Source organism: Strix aluco, chromosome 4 (assembly GCF_031877795.1).
Source record: "Strix aluco isolate bStrAlu1 chromosome 4, bStrAlu1.hap1, whole genome shotgun sequence".
Classification (NCBI taxonomy): domain Eukaryota; kingdom Metazoa; phylum Chordata; class Aves; order Strigiformes; family Strigidae; genus Strix; species Strix aluco.
Window position 1 is genome coordinate 68,511,740 of NC_133934.1, and position 15,609 is coordinate 68,527,348.

The following is a 15,609-nucleotide window of genomic DNA, read 5'->3' on the forward strand; positions in this document are numbered from 1 at the left end:
TAACTAAAACTGGAAAATGCTTGTAAGAAAGGTACTGAAGAAATTTGTCTAGCAGTATATTTTATAACTCTGGCATGAAGTTCTAAGGAACCTTTTGATTGTCTCAGTTCAGGAGCTTAAAAATGAAAGTTAAAAGTTTTAATTTTGCTTTAAATGGCTCATATACCACTCTAATATTAGAGTACTTGACTGCTTTTGGGAGCTTACCAAGAAATGAAGAGAATGTTGAAGTAATGGTGAATTAATAGTCTACTTGCTCATGAGAGGCTTGTTGCTGCTCTCACAGTTTAGAGAGAGGGAGTTGTTGCTGAGACCATTTGTGACTTTGTCAGGTTCAGGTTTTTTATCTGCTTTACCCTTTTCAGCTAGAAGCTTGCTAGGAGATTCGTACCCCTGTATTGTGGGCTACTCCATCAGCGACCCTACTGCATGTCACGCAGCAATTGGCCAAAAGGGGAGCAAGGTGGGTAGTTTATCCACGGACAGAAGTGAACAGAAATGAGAAAAATGTTTTGTATTTAGTATTGTCTTATGTATGAGAGAAGAAATACAAAAGAAATCACAGCTATCACTTGGAAATTAAAATAATCCTGATAATTGTAAGAGTATTTACCCCCCTTCTGGTGCTTCCCTTGTTCTGCAGTTCTGTTTGCTTGCCAGGATCTTGCTTCTTATTACACCTCCAATTAAGATTTTATCAAAAGATAAAACTGGATCAAGTGAAGCATCCTCTGGGAGGCTGTATTCCAGTTTTGGTGACGTTGATGAGTTGCTCAGCCTGACTCTGAGGGTTGATCGGATGAGGAGAATTGCTCTCCGTGGGAACAGCAGTCTCGCTGGGTGCATAGTCTGCCCACAAAACAGCTAATTGCAACAAGCCTTAGTTTTGTTAGCATGAGACAGACGGGTACCTTGAAAACAATAATTTAAAACCCCTCTTGGACTCTGCATCCTCTGCTTGCTTTCAGCACTAGAGGGCAATATCTTCTTGCTTTTTAGCAGACAGTACCTGCTCTCACCTCGACTCAGAGCAGACAACCCTGCCTGCAGGCAGGCTCTTTCCAGAAGGGTCTTGGAAATCCTCAGGGCAGGTAAAAGATCTTAATTAAGACTCTTCTGTTCAAAAATAAATACAAAACACGACTTCTGCTCTAAAAAATCTGCCACTAAATCACACTGAATACTTATCAAATGTCTCAGCCTACACCTAGAGCACAAGGGAATAGCATGCAAGGAGACCTAAAATTACACATTTTTTCCTCACTGCCTGTTCTGCTGGATCTCCCAAGTACTGGTACTGCAATAAGCCAGATCTTTGCTGCTACTATTGCTTGTATTACTACAAATATGAGAAGCCCCTGACTTTATACTAGCCAAAACAAAAATATGGTCTTCATCCCAAATTATTTGATCCACATGACATCGGTAAAATCTCTTCAAGTTAAAATATTAGCAATCAGATTTAATATAAACTAGTACATCTGTTGTATGCAGATGTTATAACAAGTAAAAGTATTCACACTTGTCTAGATGTCTAAATATTAGAATTAATAAGGAATTTAAACTTGCATATGGAAACCTGGCATTGGAGCAGATCTTTCTAGTTTGCGCGTTGTGTCTGAAGTTCTCTATTGAACTGATGATACTGTTCAGTAAAAAAAATAGTGTGAAGTAATTAAAGTTTATGAAAATAAATCAGCTATATTAGCCATTAGTGGGACATTTTCCAAGGCATAATTGGAAGTTAAGTGCCATTTGTGCCTTTGAAACTTCCCCCTTAAAGTTCAACAGCTTTTTATTTGCTCAGAAATTCAAACATCTTTGGAGTATTTCTCTGCTATATTAATTTGAAAAACATGAAAATAGGCCATATTTCATAATTAGCATTACTAATGCAGTTTCATTTTAGAAACTGGTGTTTGAGGTCCTGTGTTCCTATGGTCACTAGTCAGCATTCATTGATTCTTCAGGAGTAAAGCCCAAAACTGGGTACATTGGATCAGATTACATTCATCCATAGTTGGTTCTTCAGTAGCTCTTCAATCGTGCATTCAGCTGACTTCCTAGACATGAGGCCTCTTCCCAGAAAGTGCAGAACTCTGCAATATAACTCTGTTGTGATGCCATAGCTGTCTGCAGGAACTGTAATTTTTCTTTAATTCAGGCAGGCAAAGAAAAACAGAGCTTTAAAAATTGTTGCCTCCCTGCTAAACAATACTTCCTGCTTCCCCATAAAAATGCATTTGATTGATGATTAAAGCATACTGATTTTGAAGATGATTGATTGGGAGATTAGGACTCAACTATTTAAAACCGATAGCACAATACTGAAGAGAAACAGCCTCTTATTAAGACCATGTGTTAACATTGCATCAGGAATTAAAGCTGATTCTCTCATGGTCCAGTTACTATATGTAGACCTTCTCGCAGAGCTTAGTGATTTAACAAGCATCTTGACCAAATTAGGCACATCTAATCAGCGGGGGGAATACAGACATTGCAGAAGGTAGTTACATATTGCAAAGGTAGCTGTTAATTGCTAATGAGGGATAGCAGAAATAATTAAGTTATTGCCTGGGTAAATAGAGAAAACCCCATTAAGAGTGAGAGTTGCTGCCTTCCATCATCCATGAGGAGGAATAAGTGGTAAGTGAGCAGCCTGTCCTTGCCTTGGAGGAGGCCTGTGGCAAGTGTTTGACCCAAGGGCTAGGTGAACCCTCCCTCACAGGTCTGCTTTAAGCTCTACTCCTTTCCTTGCCTCGCCTTGTAGGTAGGCGAAGCACCTCTGATCTAGCTCAGTCTGTGGAAAGCAGAGATAGTGATGTTAAGCAAACAGTTGTGTTTATCCACCTTATGGATGGAGCTAACAGATGTCCCACCCGCAGCAGGTTAAGAGTGTGTCACTGGTCACAGCGCTGAGTAGAGGAGCAGGACACTGGTTGTATCACTGCAATATGATCATTTCTAGTCTCCTGTCTGTACCAGAGTGCAAGACTGTATGGAAAGATCTACAGGTAATTCATCTGGAGGCAGGCCAGAGGTTTCCTCTCATCTTATTCCAGCATAAATGAGAAGTCAGAATGGCTTTATTTTCTATATGTAAAAGTTCCCTTTAGGCTAAAAAATTAATGTAAACTCTTTCCTCTTTTTCCTTCTTTTCTAAGCTTGTAGGACTTCTGTCATTTATTAGCAGCCCAATGATCCATGATGCCTACTTTCTACTCCTTCCATATGACTGCTCATTCAATACAGAAACAAGAAAACTGATTTGAGTGAAAAATTACTCCTGTTGACCATTAGCAAAAGTTCAGGGTTTCTATTCACTGCAGAGGAAAAAACAGCTTTTTTTTTTTTCCCCAGAAGTTTCCAAGAGACTTTTTTACTAAACTCATGAAACTTGTGTGCTTCTTGAAAGTAACTTTCTTCTTTTTCAAGCTTAAAGTTGCAATGTGTTTTGTGTTTATAAATGTTGCCTTGCTCATGAGGGGTGTTGATGCCAGCTGCTCATAGCTTACCATAAGGTTTTAGAAAATCCCTTTACCTAGGATAAGGACAGCTTCTGAGCTGGTAAAAGCTGTTGCAGGTCTTCTAACTTCGTTCTAACTCTCTCATATTTTGAGTGGAGAAGCTGCTCATCCCTTTTACATCTTTTGTTTGTTTCCAGTGCATAATCATCTGTAAGTTAAAACACCAATCTTTCAGTATTTTCAGCAATTTGATCAGTCTGTAGTGCACGTATAATCTTGTGTGATTCCAGAAAGCTAAATGATGCCAGAAGTCGAAGTTGATAATCAATGAATATAAAGCAAAGTATTTGAAATGCCTCAACTTGTGTGCTCAATGAAAGCTGGCATGATCTTATGAATGAAACAATACTTGGAAGCTAGCGATTTGACCCTTTGGACTTCTAGCTTTCTTTGGCTTTAAACTTTTCCAGATGATTTCAGAACTTGGAGCTTTGAAGAAAAAAGGCCTCCTGGTGGAAAGGTGGCTAAAGGCATAATTGGAGATAGGTTTTACACATAAACATATTCTCACACGTGTATGCATATGCACACACCCCCACCTCTTACTATGTATATAAGATAGTTGGGGACCATGGTTTAAAGGTACTTAGGAAATCTAAACTCTTCACTCTTGATAAACTGATAACATCTGAATGCTGCAGACAATTAATGCAAGGCTAATGGTTTGTCTCACTCCAGGACCACCAAAGTTGATCTGTTTTTATCATGGGTACTATTGTCAAGTGTGATTTGAGGCATACTAATGGGGTGGTTTTCCTTATTTTCAGTATTTTACGCATCTTTTGACTAAAGGGATTGTGATTAGAGAAAACCTTGTAATAATTATTATGTATTCCATTAATACTTCCAAAGGTGTGCAGATAGCCACCACTGACTGCCACAAACCCCACTTTCTTGAACACATATGATAGATCTACTGTCATAACAGCATGTAAGCAGACATTTTGTTCTCATTAATTAATGTGATCTCAAGTTGCTGACTCACCAAGTGTTTTTTTTCCTTATTGATGCTTTTACACAGGTAACTATAACCTCTCCTAATGAGACCCCCCACAAAGATATTCTATGTGAATCAGTGGGATGCTTTTACAAATGTGAACTAATGAGACTATAAGGAAGGTATTGTTCTTTCTTACGAATCCTCCCTCACAGAATTGTTGCTGCCTTTGATTCTCCAGCCCATATGTAACATTGCACGTTGCTTAACTTCCAGCAGAAATTTATTCCAAGACTTAACCAGACCACACTTCTGGTGAATGCTGCCTGATGTTCAGCCCCAACACTTTTGATCCATTAACTTCTAACAATCCCACAGTCATTTTAACCACCCAGAAATACACACAAATATCCCATCCATTATGTTTCGGTGACATTTCCTCCAATTGTCACAATTTATCAGTCTCTAACACGTCAGAGGTTTTGAATATAAGTAGTAGTACTTCCTCAGAAATCACTGACTGCTGATTTTTTTCGAGTGTTAGGTGTGGAAACTCCTAGAAATCAGTAATAATTTAAGAATAGTCTCAGGAGGACCATGCATGATGAGAGAACCCATATATATATATATATTTCTTGTTTCTTGGCAGGGTAGTTCTAGTCACCATTGCAATGGGTAGGTGTTAATTACCACATACGCCTTCTGCGCAGCTCCATATGTGGCAAAAATGTTGTGTAGTGATATCAAAATACATCACTTTTCAATATATACGTAATATTTTGATGTCATCAGGCAAAACATGGTAACTTTGTGGCGAGACTTAAAATTTGAAAAAAAAAAAAAAAAAAATCTTCTCAATACTATTTCCGATGTGTCCATCTTGCCTGAGTGATGGTAATAGGATCTATGGCTTTTCACCAGTAAGTCACCAATAATTCAAAAAAGCTAAACTGCATTATTTCGGAGTACAGGCCTGACTTTTCCAAGGTCATGTGGCAGACCCACGGCTGAGGTGGAAGCAGTAGCCACTTGCTCTTGCCCTTCAACAGATAGGTATTTTTACAACTTTCATGACATCTGTAGAAAAGTAACTGAACTACCGAGGGTGAAAAGAACATTTTTGAGAGGTGATCTGAATGTTGGAAGCTTACATGATGACAGAGCCAAAATATCATGGCAGAAATATCATGTGGCTAAAACCAGCAGAGTTTCCCATGGTACAAAGTTGTGTGAACTACAGGATCGAGTCCTTGGAGTTGATGCTTGGCTTTCCCAGTGGGATTAATGGAGAGTGGAGGTGTAATGAACATCCTAGGATTGCCCCAGTTTTTTTCAGTAAAACCAGTGAATAAAAGCAGGCTTCACATGTTTTCCTGAGGCAGCCTGCAAAACATTCCCTCTGACCTGATGCAACAAATCTCTGATCTTGCTTGGTTAATGGCTCTTCATCACTTTTCAATTGATAGTTTAATGCTTCAATGGAAGCCAATATGAATTCATTTAACTTTTCAAATAAAACTTTTGGGAGATGCTATATCAGATGTTTTATTACAGTCCATCTATTCTGTTACTGTTTTCTGCTTTTATAAGGCTGTCAATTAGCTATCCAGTTTCGATAGAATGATTTGTGTTGTGAATTCAGTTGAGATTCAACATTTGTGCAATATAATGGGTGCCTAACTAGAATGGCTTAAAGTCAATCAATGCAATAGTCAAACTCTGTATACCCTGTTTGGTCGTATAAAAAAAGCTAAGACAAAAAAAAAATCTTTTTATAGTTCTATTGGTATCTACATAACTGCATATTTTCTGTCTCTATTTTGAAAATTTACCAAGGATTACAGGTTTTCTGGATAGCTATTGAAACTTCACTTTTTGGAGGTTTCTTACACAGAACGGTTTAAAAGCTCCTTTTATAATGAAGAGGCCCTTTACCTACAAGACATAGTCACAGGCTCTGGTATAGCTTATTAGAAGCTAAACTCTTTGGACTTTATACTTTTTTTAGTAGTCAACAGTTTCCTGTGCTTTCTGTTTTCTTATTGCTTTTATGGGACCTAAATGTTTGCCACCATGCAAGGTAATGTATCAACCTTTATATCAATGACAATATATTTCCCAAGATAACATGTTTCGTGGTGTCTGTATCTTGTCATAGGGACTAGTTGTGAGAAAGTCTGATGTGGTCACATCTGTGCTAGGAATTAAAAGAAGGCCACTAACTTATTTCAGAGAGACTACTGCTGTCACATAGTAATGATCTATTACTACTGCAAAGGAAGTCTATTTAAACCCAGACAACAAAGACTTTGGGCCTAAATCCTTAAAGCAGCATGTTTACCACATGAAATTTAAACAGAGGTTTATTCTGAGTTTACTCAAGCCAGGTTCCAGACAGCCAGAGACTGTTTTCAAGCTCTGCGTACATTAAGTCTCATTATACTACCTTCCCTATATTCTTTAAGTAAATTCTACTGGAGTCCCCTCTCCCCATCTTCATTCTTGTTGGCCGAAGGGTTTTGTTGTTATTGTGAGGATTTGGTAGAAAAATGGGTAGAATACATCGTGAGTGAGTGTGGTCCCAGCAACCTCTGATCAGAGCAGGTGTGTGGACTAGAGCATCACCTAAGCCATCAGCACTGGTGACAACCTGGCAGGTCTTGGCCAGCAAATAGTGGTAATGGCTTTCAAGCAAAGTAGGGCAAGCAAAGTCAATGAAGACAGGGTGACTCTCCACATGTCTCTTCTTTTTTTTGTTGGGTACGTGTGCTTCTTGGACTTCCAAACAGCAGTGTTCTGAAGGGGAAAATTCAAACAGTCACTTCTCCCTTGCTTATAAAATACTTGCATTTATCCCAGCTTTATTACATGACAGTTTGGGGGCAGGAAGTCAAGTTTATCATATTTCTCCTGTCTTTTTCATATATATTTAAATTGCTTAAGATAGAGTCTTAGTCCTAGACCAGGTTCCAGGCAGTTCTTCAGAAGATTCTGGGTCTTATTACCAGTTCTTTAAAACTGGGCAGATTAGTATTTTGTGGGAACCAGTTACGGCTGCACATATTACCATTGTCAGTAAAATTAATCTAGACAGAGAAACTTCATTATGTACTAAAAATACTACAATACCCAACAGATTATATCTTACTTGAATGTATTTAAGTATTTCAGACACTGCCAAGCAGACCAGATAGTCCGAGGAAATTTTATGGAAGATGTATTAATACAAATTCAACTTCTTTTTTTTTTTTCTTGAAATTATTGGATGGGTATTGTTTGCCTATCTAGACGAAAAATGCCTAGGGGTGAGAAGATAAGGCAGGGAGTTGAAACTTTGAGTTCTGTCTCTTGCTGTCACCAACACTCATGTATTGTTCTCTGGAGACCACTGATTTTTTTTTTTTTCAGTACTTCAGTTTTTCCTCTCTGTGTTGTGGGAACAACAGAGACCCTTTTCTACCTTTACAGGGGCATTAGCTGTAAAACATTCTAAGAGGATTCATGTTTGATTCAAATGTATATAGCATAGATATTGCAAATGGTGCATTTAAGAAAGCCAGTGCAAAATTCATACTTTCATGTGCAGTCAAATGTATTTGCAGTGCTTGATTCTTTTTTTCTTATTCTTCATACAGTGCTTACATTTTTTTGTGTTTGTCTGCTACTGTTTTATGGGGTTTCTCTGAGAGAAGCCACTTTGTCAGTCAAGTGAAAGATCTCTTTTGAGATTTCTGGTGTGTCATCTGTGACCTATAGATACTGTTTTTCATTTGGTTCAAAATATAAACAAATGTTTCCTTTCAAAAGATCTATTATTTGTTTTGTTTAGATAAAGTTCAATTTAGAAATGCCATGAGTAGGATAAGGGTCCTACTTGGGAATTCAAGGGATTTTTTTTTGTTGAGTCACGCTAAGCTCAGAGACTGGAACTAGAACTAATACCATTAGAGCTATGTGATAGAATAGCAAGGCTTTGATTAACCTGTTGTTTTAATGAAAAAATCTCTGCTTATTGAACTATTGAGGCATTAATTGATTTTTGAAAGGGGAGTGTGGAATAAAAAAATATCCAACTGGTTGTCAAAATCTTTCTGAACATACTGCCCCTGCACCAGGCTGGAATTATTTTTCTTTACATTCCTATTCTCTCCTGTGGACTGGGTGCACAACTATACTCCGTTTTCCAATATGCATCTCTCAGTTTTCTCTTGGAAGAGGAAATCCAGCCTGGCTTTCTGGTTTATGGAGGGGCTTACAAGCCAAAAAATCATGTCTCATTAGTTGACACAATGTAATTGATAAAGTTCTGTTTTAGACAATATATACATAGATATTTAATTTTCTGCCTGAATGTAAATATTCTTCATGTAGGAGAAAGACTTTTCAGAGGTACTTCAGTTAAAAAAATCTGAATATGCAAAATGACTTCCACTAATTCATGATGGCATGTTGAGCTTACTTCAAAGCTGATGAAGCTAATTTTAAGGGAGTCTGAGAGTGTCAAGTGTTTTGAGGCATGCACTGCTTGCTTTGCTTGTCATGCAGACAGTATATATCACAGAGATCTCCTGATCTTAACTGTGATTTTTCAGTTACAAATGACAGTAACATGCACTCCTACAGGTAATTTAGAAATAGTAAATTATAAGGAAACAAAACTCAGTTGAAGTTGTGTTAGAAGATGAATTTATCATAGAATCCTAGAATGGTTTGGGTTGGAAGGGACCATAAAGATCATCTGGTTCCAACCCCCCTGCCATGGGCAGGGACACCTTCCACTAGACCAGGGTGCTCAAAGTCCCGTCCAACCTGACCTGGAACACTTCCAAGGGGGGTGGCAGCCACAACTTCTCTGAGCAACCTGTGCCAGTGTCTCACCACCTTCACAGTAAAGAATTTATTCCTTATTGCTAATCTAAATCTACCATCTTTCAGTTTAAAACGGTTACCCCTTGTCCCATCCCTACACTCTCTGATAAAATGACCCTCCCCAGCTTTCCTGTAGCCCCCTTTAAGTACTGGAAGGCCACTATAAGATGCCCCTGGAGCCTTCTCTTCTTCAGGCTGAACAACCCCAACTCTCTCAGCCTGTCCTCATAAGCGAGGTGCTCCAGCCCCCTGATCATCTTCGTGGCCTCCTCTGGATCCGCTCGAGCATGTCCATGTCCTCCTTACATTGGGGACCCCAGAGCTGGACACACCACTGCACATGGGGTTGCACGAGAGCTGAGTAGGGGTGGAGAATCCCCTCCCTCGACCTGCTGGCCACACTTCTCTTGATGCAGCCCAGGATACAGTTGGCTTTCAGGGCTGCGAGTGCACATTGCTGGGTCATGTTGAGCTTGTCATCAAGCAACACCCCCAAGTCCTTCTCTGCAGGGCTGCTCTCAATCTACTCATTGCCCAGTCCATATTTGTTCCAGAATTGCTGCTTTTCTGTTACTAATGAGATAGAGCAACCATCCCACCTTCTTAAGGTCTATCAATTCAAAACAAACCTGGACCCTCAGCTGCTAACAGTAGTTACTAATTTGTACAGTGCCCTGTGCTGGAAGGGACTGCACACTATGTGTGTCTGCATGGTTCCACCCTTAACAGTGCAATTGTATGGGGGTAGAACAGTGAAACCATTTAAAATGGCACAACAAATACAGTCTACAGACTAGCAATGAATAAAAATGCCCTAGTCTATTATATCAGCTATTTAGGTAGAGTGCAGGTAGTCTGGCAAAAGTATCAAGGCAGATGGCCCTGCTTTTCTTTAAACTAAAAAAAAAGCTATGAGAGCTTTAAAATCAAGAGTGACCAGTAAGTGTAATTTCTGTATCTTACCCAGAAGCCTAGATGCTACTGCATTTTCCTCTCTTTTCCAAAAATTTCTCTGTGAATCATTGACCACCTGCCCTCCCCCCTGGTGGTTTAGGGGGTGATAAATATCCTGGTGAGACAGAATAAATTCCAGAGCCTCAGGGTATTCTTTGAACTCGAGCTCTGGCCTTCTCCTTGCAAAATATGGTCCCATGCAAAAGGAAAGGATGTTGGATAAAACATCCCCTGAAACTAGAACACAGAGGTGGGTGCATATTTCATGACAGACTGTTTTAACTTTCCAAACAGTCGCCTCTTTTATGGCCAGCAGCTAGTATTAATTATTTATCAGAACACTTATTTATACACTAAAAGCTAAATGCAATCCTTTCAGTGGAAGCCTGGCAGAGTGTGGGTTGAAATAAGTAGCTGTGGATAGTCCTTCAGGAGGATAAGTTTTGCGCACAGCTCTGCTCAGGGAAGAGCCCGTTCACATTACTCTGTCTGCTGCGTGTCTCTGATAATGATATATATGTATGGGAGATTAAGACTTAGCCATTAGTAAAACTATAGCTGTAGATGCATCAGCGCAGAGCATTAGCTATGTGTGCATTTTTCAGTGCTCTTGTGGTCTGTGACAGGACAGCAGATGCTCCTCTCATCCCGTGGCTGCACAAGGACTAACTCTGAAGTTTCAAGATTGTTCTAGCCAGAATTCTGCAACAGCAGCCTTGGGTGCCAAAGCATGCACCCTGTAACTGTAGCTATACTGTGGTCTGGGACAAACGCATCAGCAGATATACGTGCACAGATTTTAAATTGCCATCTGCATTATACTGTCTGTTTTGGGGATGTGCTATAGAATATCTTGTCTTAGCATGTAGCCTCTATGTGACATGAAGCAGGGAAAACAAAGACTTCCCTAGGTTGTGAAAAGCAACCCAGAGATTCAGCAGGTTTTTTCCTTGGCCAAGCTAAGTAAGCCAAATACAATTCTTATTTCATCAGCTTCCAAGGAAGAAGAGAGAACCCCTTTCTTTTTGCTGCTTTTCTCCTGAAAGAAGCCCACCTTGCCCTGGCTTCTACTTTTGTATTTGTTCTGGCTCTGCAAAACCCATACTTGCAGCAGAGGAGTGAGGATTAATTTGCTCCACTTGCCTGCACTTGGGAAAAGCAGTTGTGACCCTTCCTGTAGCCAGAGGGAAGGAAAAAAGGTTTAAATACTTCTCTGCTCTTTTCAGAATTGAGTCTAAATCATCTCATCACAATACATGACTTCTGGTACCAATGTGTTTTCTTCATCAAATACTGACATGGTTTCTACACTGTTGTGCTGTTGCCATGTGATTCTGGTGGCATTACTGTTTAGATAAAATATCATTAGTTTTCTATAGCAACTGTTAATTTCAGAAGAATCTCTGATTTCATTGTAATTATTACTGACACTAGATGTAATAAACGTTTTGGATTGACGTGCATGGTTTTCATTTTCTTCCAGCACATGATTTTTTTCATAGCTCAAACAATTTTTCTAATTTAAATGTTGATACAGATGGAAAATAAATTCTGTATTTGTATCTAGTGATCTTTTGGGTGGCTTACACTTCATGAGGGGCATTGCTTTAACATCTCAATAGGAGAAGTAGACTTGTTGCTGTGATATGGGCATTCTTCAGCCTTTCTCAAAATGTGAGACAGGACACTTTAACTTAGTGCTCCACGCAATTTCCAGCACAGAGACCCTCCTTCTCCCATAGTCTAGTCCCTCAACCTGCTCTAATGGTCCTCAACTCCATCTCAGGCCTGAGAATAAGGGATCTGCTACACTGCACTCCTTAATCTTTGTAAATGGTTTAAAACCTAGGCTCCACTCACCTTGGAAAGTGTGGAGAGCCCTTGGCTCATCTTAAGCTCAATGCCCTGTTCCTGAAATGATGCCACAGGCTGGGGAAATTGCAGCTTTCTGCACAATTCCGAGTTATCTTTTCCTTCAGCCACCTAGGCCTCAGCTTGAAATGCTTTGCTGCTCTTAGCCCAGGGTTTGCTTTGTTCAGAAAAGCCCATTTTGCAGGTATGGAAAGCAGTTTCCTCAATGCACCTAAGACGCTGAAGCATTATGAAAGCTTTGCAAAGCAAACACTTGATGGAAGCAAACAGTGTATACACACAGCTGAAGCTCAGCCAGCCCTATGGTCACAGAGGCAGTCAAATCAAAATTGTTTGTGAGTTAAACCAGATTTGGAACAGAAATTATCTTTTTTTTTTTTTTTTGGTAAGAGATCATGATACTCTTTCCCTTATTGCTTGTAGAAAAATAAAATGAGAAACAAATCTTTTTCTGGTAACATTATGGTTAAATATAATTTTTTATTCATCTAACTGAAAACTCAGTCACAACTACTAGTAACTCATCAGCATTTTCTTTGATCAGTGTTGCCCTGGGTTTGCAATATGGGGTCCTGTTTTCCTTAAAGTATCTCATTATACCTCCAAGATAATTCCTGTACTGTAAACCTTAAAAAAAAAATATATATATCTTTAGTATTAGCATATTTTTCTCTCACTCCTCCTGAATGATAGTTGAACTCTAGAGAAGCTCATGATTCCTTGCATGCTGCCACATCAGCTGAGTTTGATCAGTGCCATTACAAAGAGCAATATAACAGATATCACAACCTCTAAACATCCATAAAGTTTTAATAGGACTTCCAGAACTTAATAATATGAGTTAACAGGGTGTTCAGACTGAAATGTGTGTAAGTCATCAGTCACTCAAGCATCCTGCTCTGTGCTTAAACCTAACCCTTTGGATTTGATTTACTCCAATAAAATGAAAGTTAGAGGAGCATTTTTCCAGCCTCACAGAAAAGTGGTGTCAACAAGACATTAAGATACTCCTGCTTTGATTTCTGACGTTAAGCATTTATTATGAATCAAAAAAATGGTCATGTTCTGAGGAAATGGCACAAAACCAATACACAAACTTCTGCACAGAGCAATGCCATTAGGAACATCTAATCTAATTGAGCAGATCTTATTATTTGAATTGATAAGGTTCAGAAGAAAACTGGAAGCCAAGGATTTCCTTAGTTAAATGCGACTTGGCATTTCCTCCCTCCCTTTAGAGCAGCATTTCAGAAAGCAAGTCAGACAGTGCAGCTTGTCTGATGGTAAAATGTGCATGATGAAAGTACACAGACATGATGGGGCAAGACAGGGAAGCACCTGGCAGCATTGCAAACTATTCAAACTTTATGAACAAGGAGATTCTCCTATTATTCCACAAGTTGAACATCTTAGAGCAGGAGGATCATAATTAAAAACTACTGAAGAAACATGGTGAAAATGACTTATTTTTATCTTTTGTTCTGATAACATTGAGAGGTAGAAAATACAGAATAACCTGGTACATGGGGTAGGCTGGATTCTGCAGCATTTATTCACAGGAAAGGAAGGTCCAATCAACGTGATTAAGAGCTGCAGAAGTTAGTGAAAAATGGTATGGTAAATTTCCTGGGGAAAAGGAAACTTTAATGAGTGTGTGTTTTGTATGTATGTGTGGTTACATTAGTGTAGTGCTTGTAGGAAGAGACTTATTCACCTCTAAACATTTTTGCTTTGAGTGTTTATTCCCAGCAGCAGTGACTTGGAGCCAGGGTGTTAGCTGTAAGATAAAAACACTGAGCTGCTGCTGTGCTCTGACTCTGTAGTGATCTGAAGAGCAAACGCTGATTTCTTCAGTTTGCTTCTTACTACCTGAAATGATCTTTGTTTCCACACTATGAATGATCATGCTGTTTTAAAAAAAAATGTTGCTGACGGATGTTGTTTTGATATCAAACTGCTGGAAAAAATCAGATCTGCAGATCTTGGCTTCCTCACAGGGCAATTACTCTTACTTTAAATAGTGCATGTTTACTATACATCCATGGAAAGCTTTCACGTTGTCATTTTAATACACTAGTTTTGCTTAACTTTATTAGATGGTAGCAAATCAAAGCAAAGTACATAGAGTAGACTAAAGAAGAATTGCAACCTTTATTCTCTTTTTTTTTCTTACATAACTTTCCATGCTCTAACTTCTGCAATCTTTCATATATTTAGTCAGACAACTGGTTCCCCTTGGAGGGTGTGGATCCGTTTACATTGAGGGCACCTGCATGCAAACATGGCAAAGACTATCTCAAACTTTCAAATAATTCTTTGAATGCCAGGCTCTAGGCAGCTTTCTGAAGTACTTACTGTACATAATTAGGTTCTAGCCAAACCATTTTACACACCGTGTGGATATTTATACCTGCTCAGGAACTGTTTTCTTGTTTCTGAGTACAGGCACTGTCTATATAGTCATACAAATATATACCCAGAAGTATAGGTTAACACAGCAATATGTGCAGAAGCTGAACAATAGCTTACCTAGAGAAGAATTTCTCTTCCTAGTGTGCAGGAAAGAGACATCTGCTATTCAAATCTCTTCACATGGCTCCAGGTAAACTAGGGAGAGTTTTCAATTGACAGCAGTTGTCTGAGCAGCATCCCGGGAAGGTTCCTCTTGCTCCAGCCCCAGTAACTGAACTCTACCGGCACAGTCACATCTCATTTATACACAGACTGTCCTTTTCAAAACAAGCAGCCAGCTGGAATGAATCAAACCTCTGTTCAGCACACTGTTAAAAATGCAGCTTCCTTCTTGGACATGGGGATTACACCGGGGAGCAGCCAGGCTACAGCAAAAAGGCTGCGAGAACTATTTAATCACCCGAATACCAGCTGCTCCCGTTACTACTGCCGGTGCTGCTGCTGTGCCTCCTGTTTGCTGTAGTCAGCCTCCCTCTCCCTCATATCTACAAGAGTATTGAGGCGGCTTTGCAGGGTGGTGATTGGCAGAGGCGGCCAATTCCTCCAGCTAATCAACCCCCAGACTTTCAAGGACTCGAAGCTGCTCTGATGTCATTCCAACCGAGGGGGGATGCTTCACGCGAGGACGTGGCGACAGAGGCTAATTCGGAGATGAGCTGCATTCCTCTCCCACTGCTGTGATTGATTAGATGCTCCAGGAGGATTTGCATAATCTGTCATTGTGCAGTTGGACCACCTCCCCTCCTGCCCGCCCGCCCAAAATGCGGGAGGAAAATGCCACTTTCAGCTTCTGATTTTACACCTGGAGCCTGCAACTGAAAGCCTGGGAAAAAGGAAAAGTTGAAAGAGTCGTTTTCCAGCAGGAAAATGCTTAAGCCCCTGCTCTCCTCACCATACTCAAATGCTAAAGGAGTCTCAAGAAAATCCCAATACTGGAAGACTTTTTGGTTCCTACTCTTGTTAGGTCACTGATAAGAT

General features: G+C 39.7%; 1 protein-coding gene across 1 annotated transcript in view; it reads right to left on the reverse strand.

Moving 5' to 3' along the window:
* The window catches only part of NDST4 (N-deacetylase and N-sulfotransferase 4), a 108,440-nt gene extending 93,161 nt beyond the window's left edge, over positions 1-15,279 (reverse strand). The window contains exon 1 of the mRNA XM_074823553.1: positions 14,689-15,279. The gene's annotated coding sequence lies outside the window, so the exon portion shown is untranslated. The remainder of the gene's footprint in view (positions 1-14,688) is intronic.
* Positions 15,280-15,609: the final 330 nt, after the last annotated feature.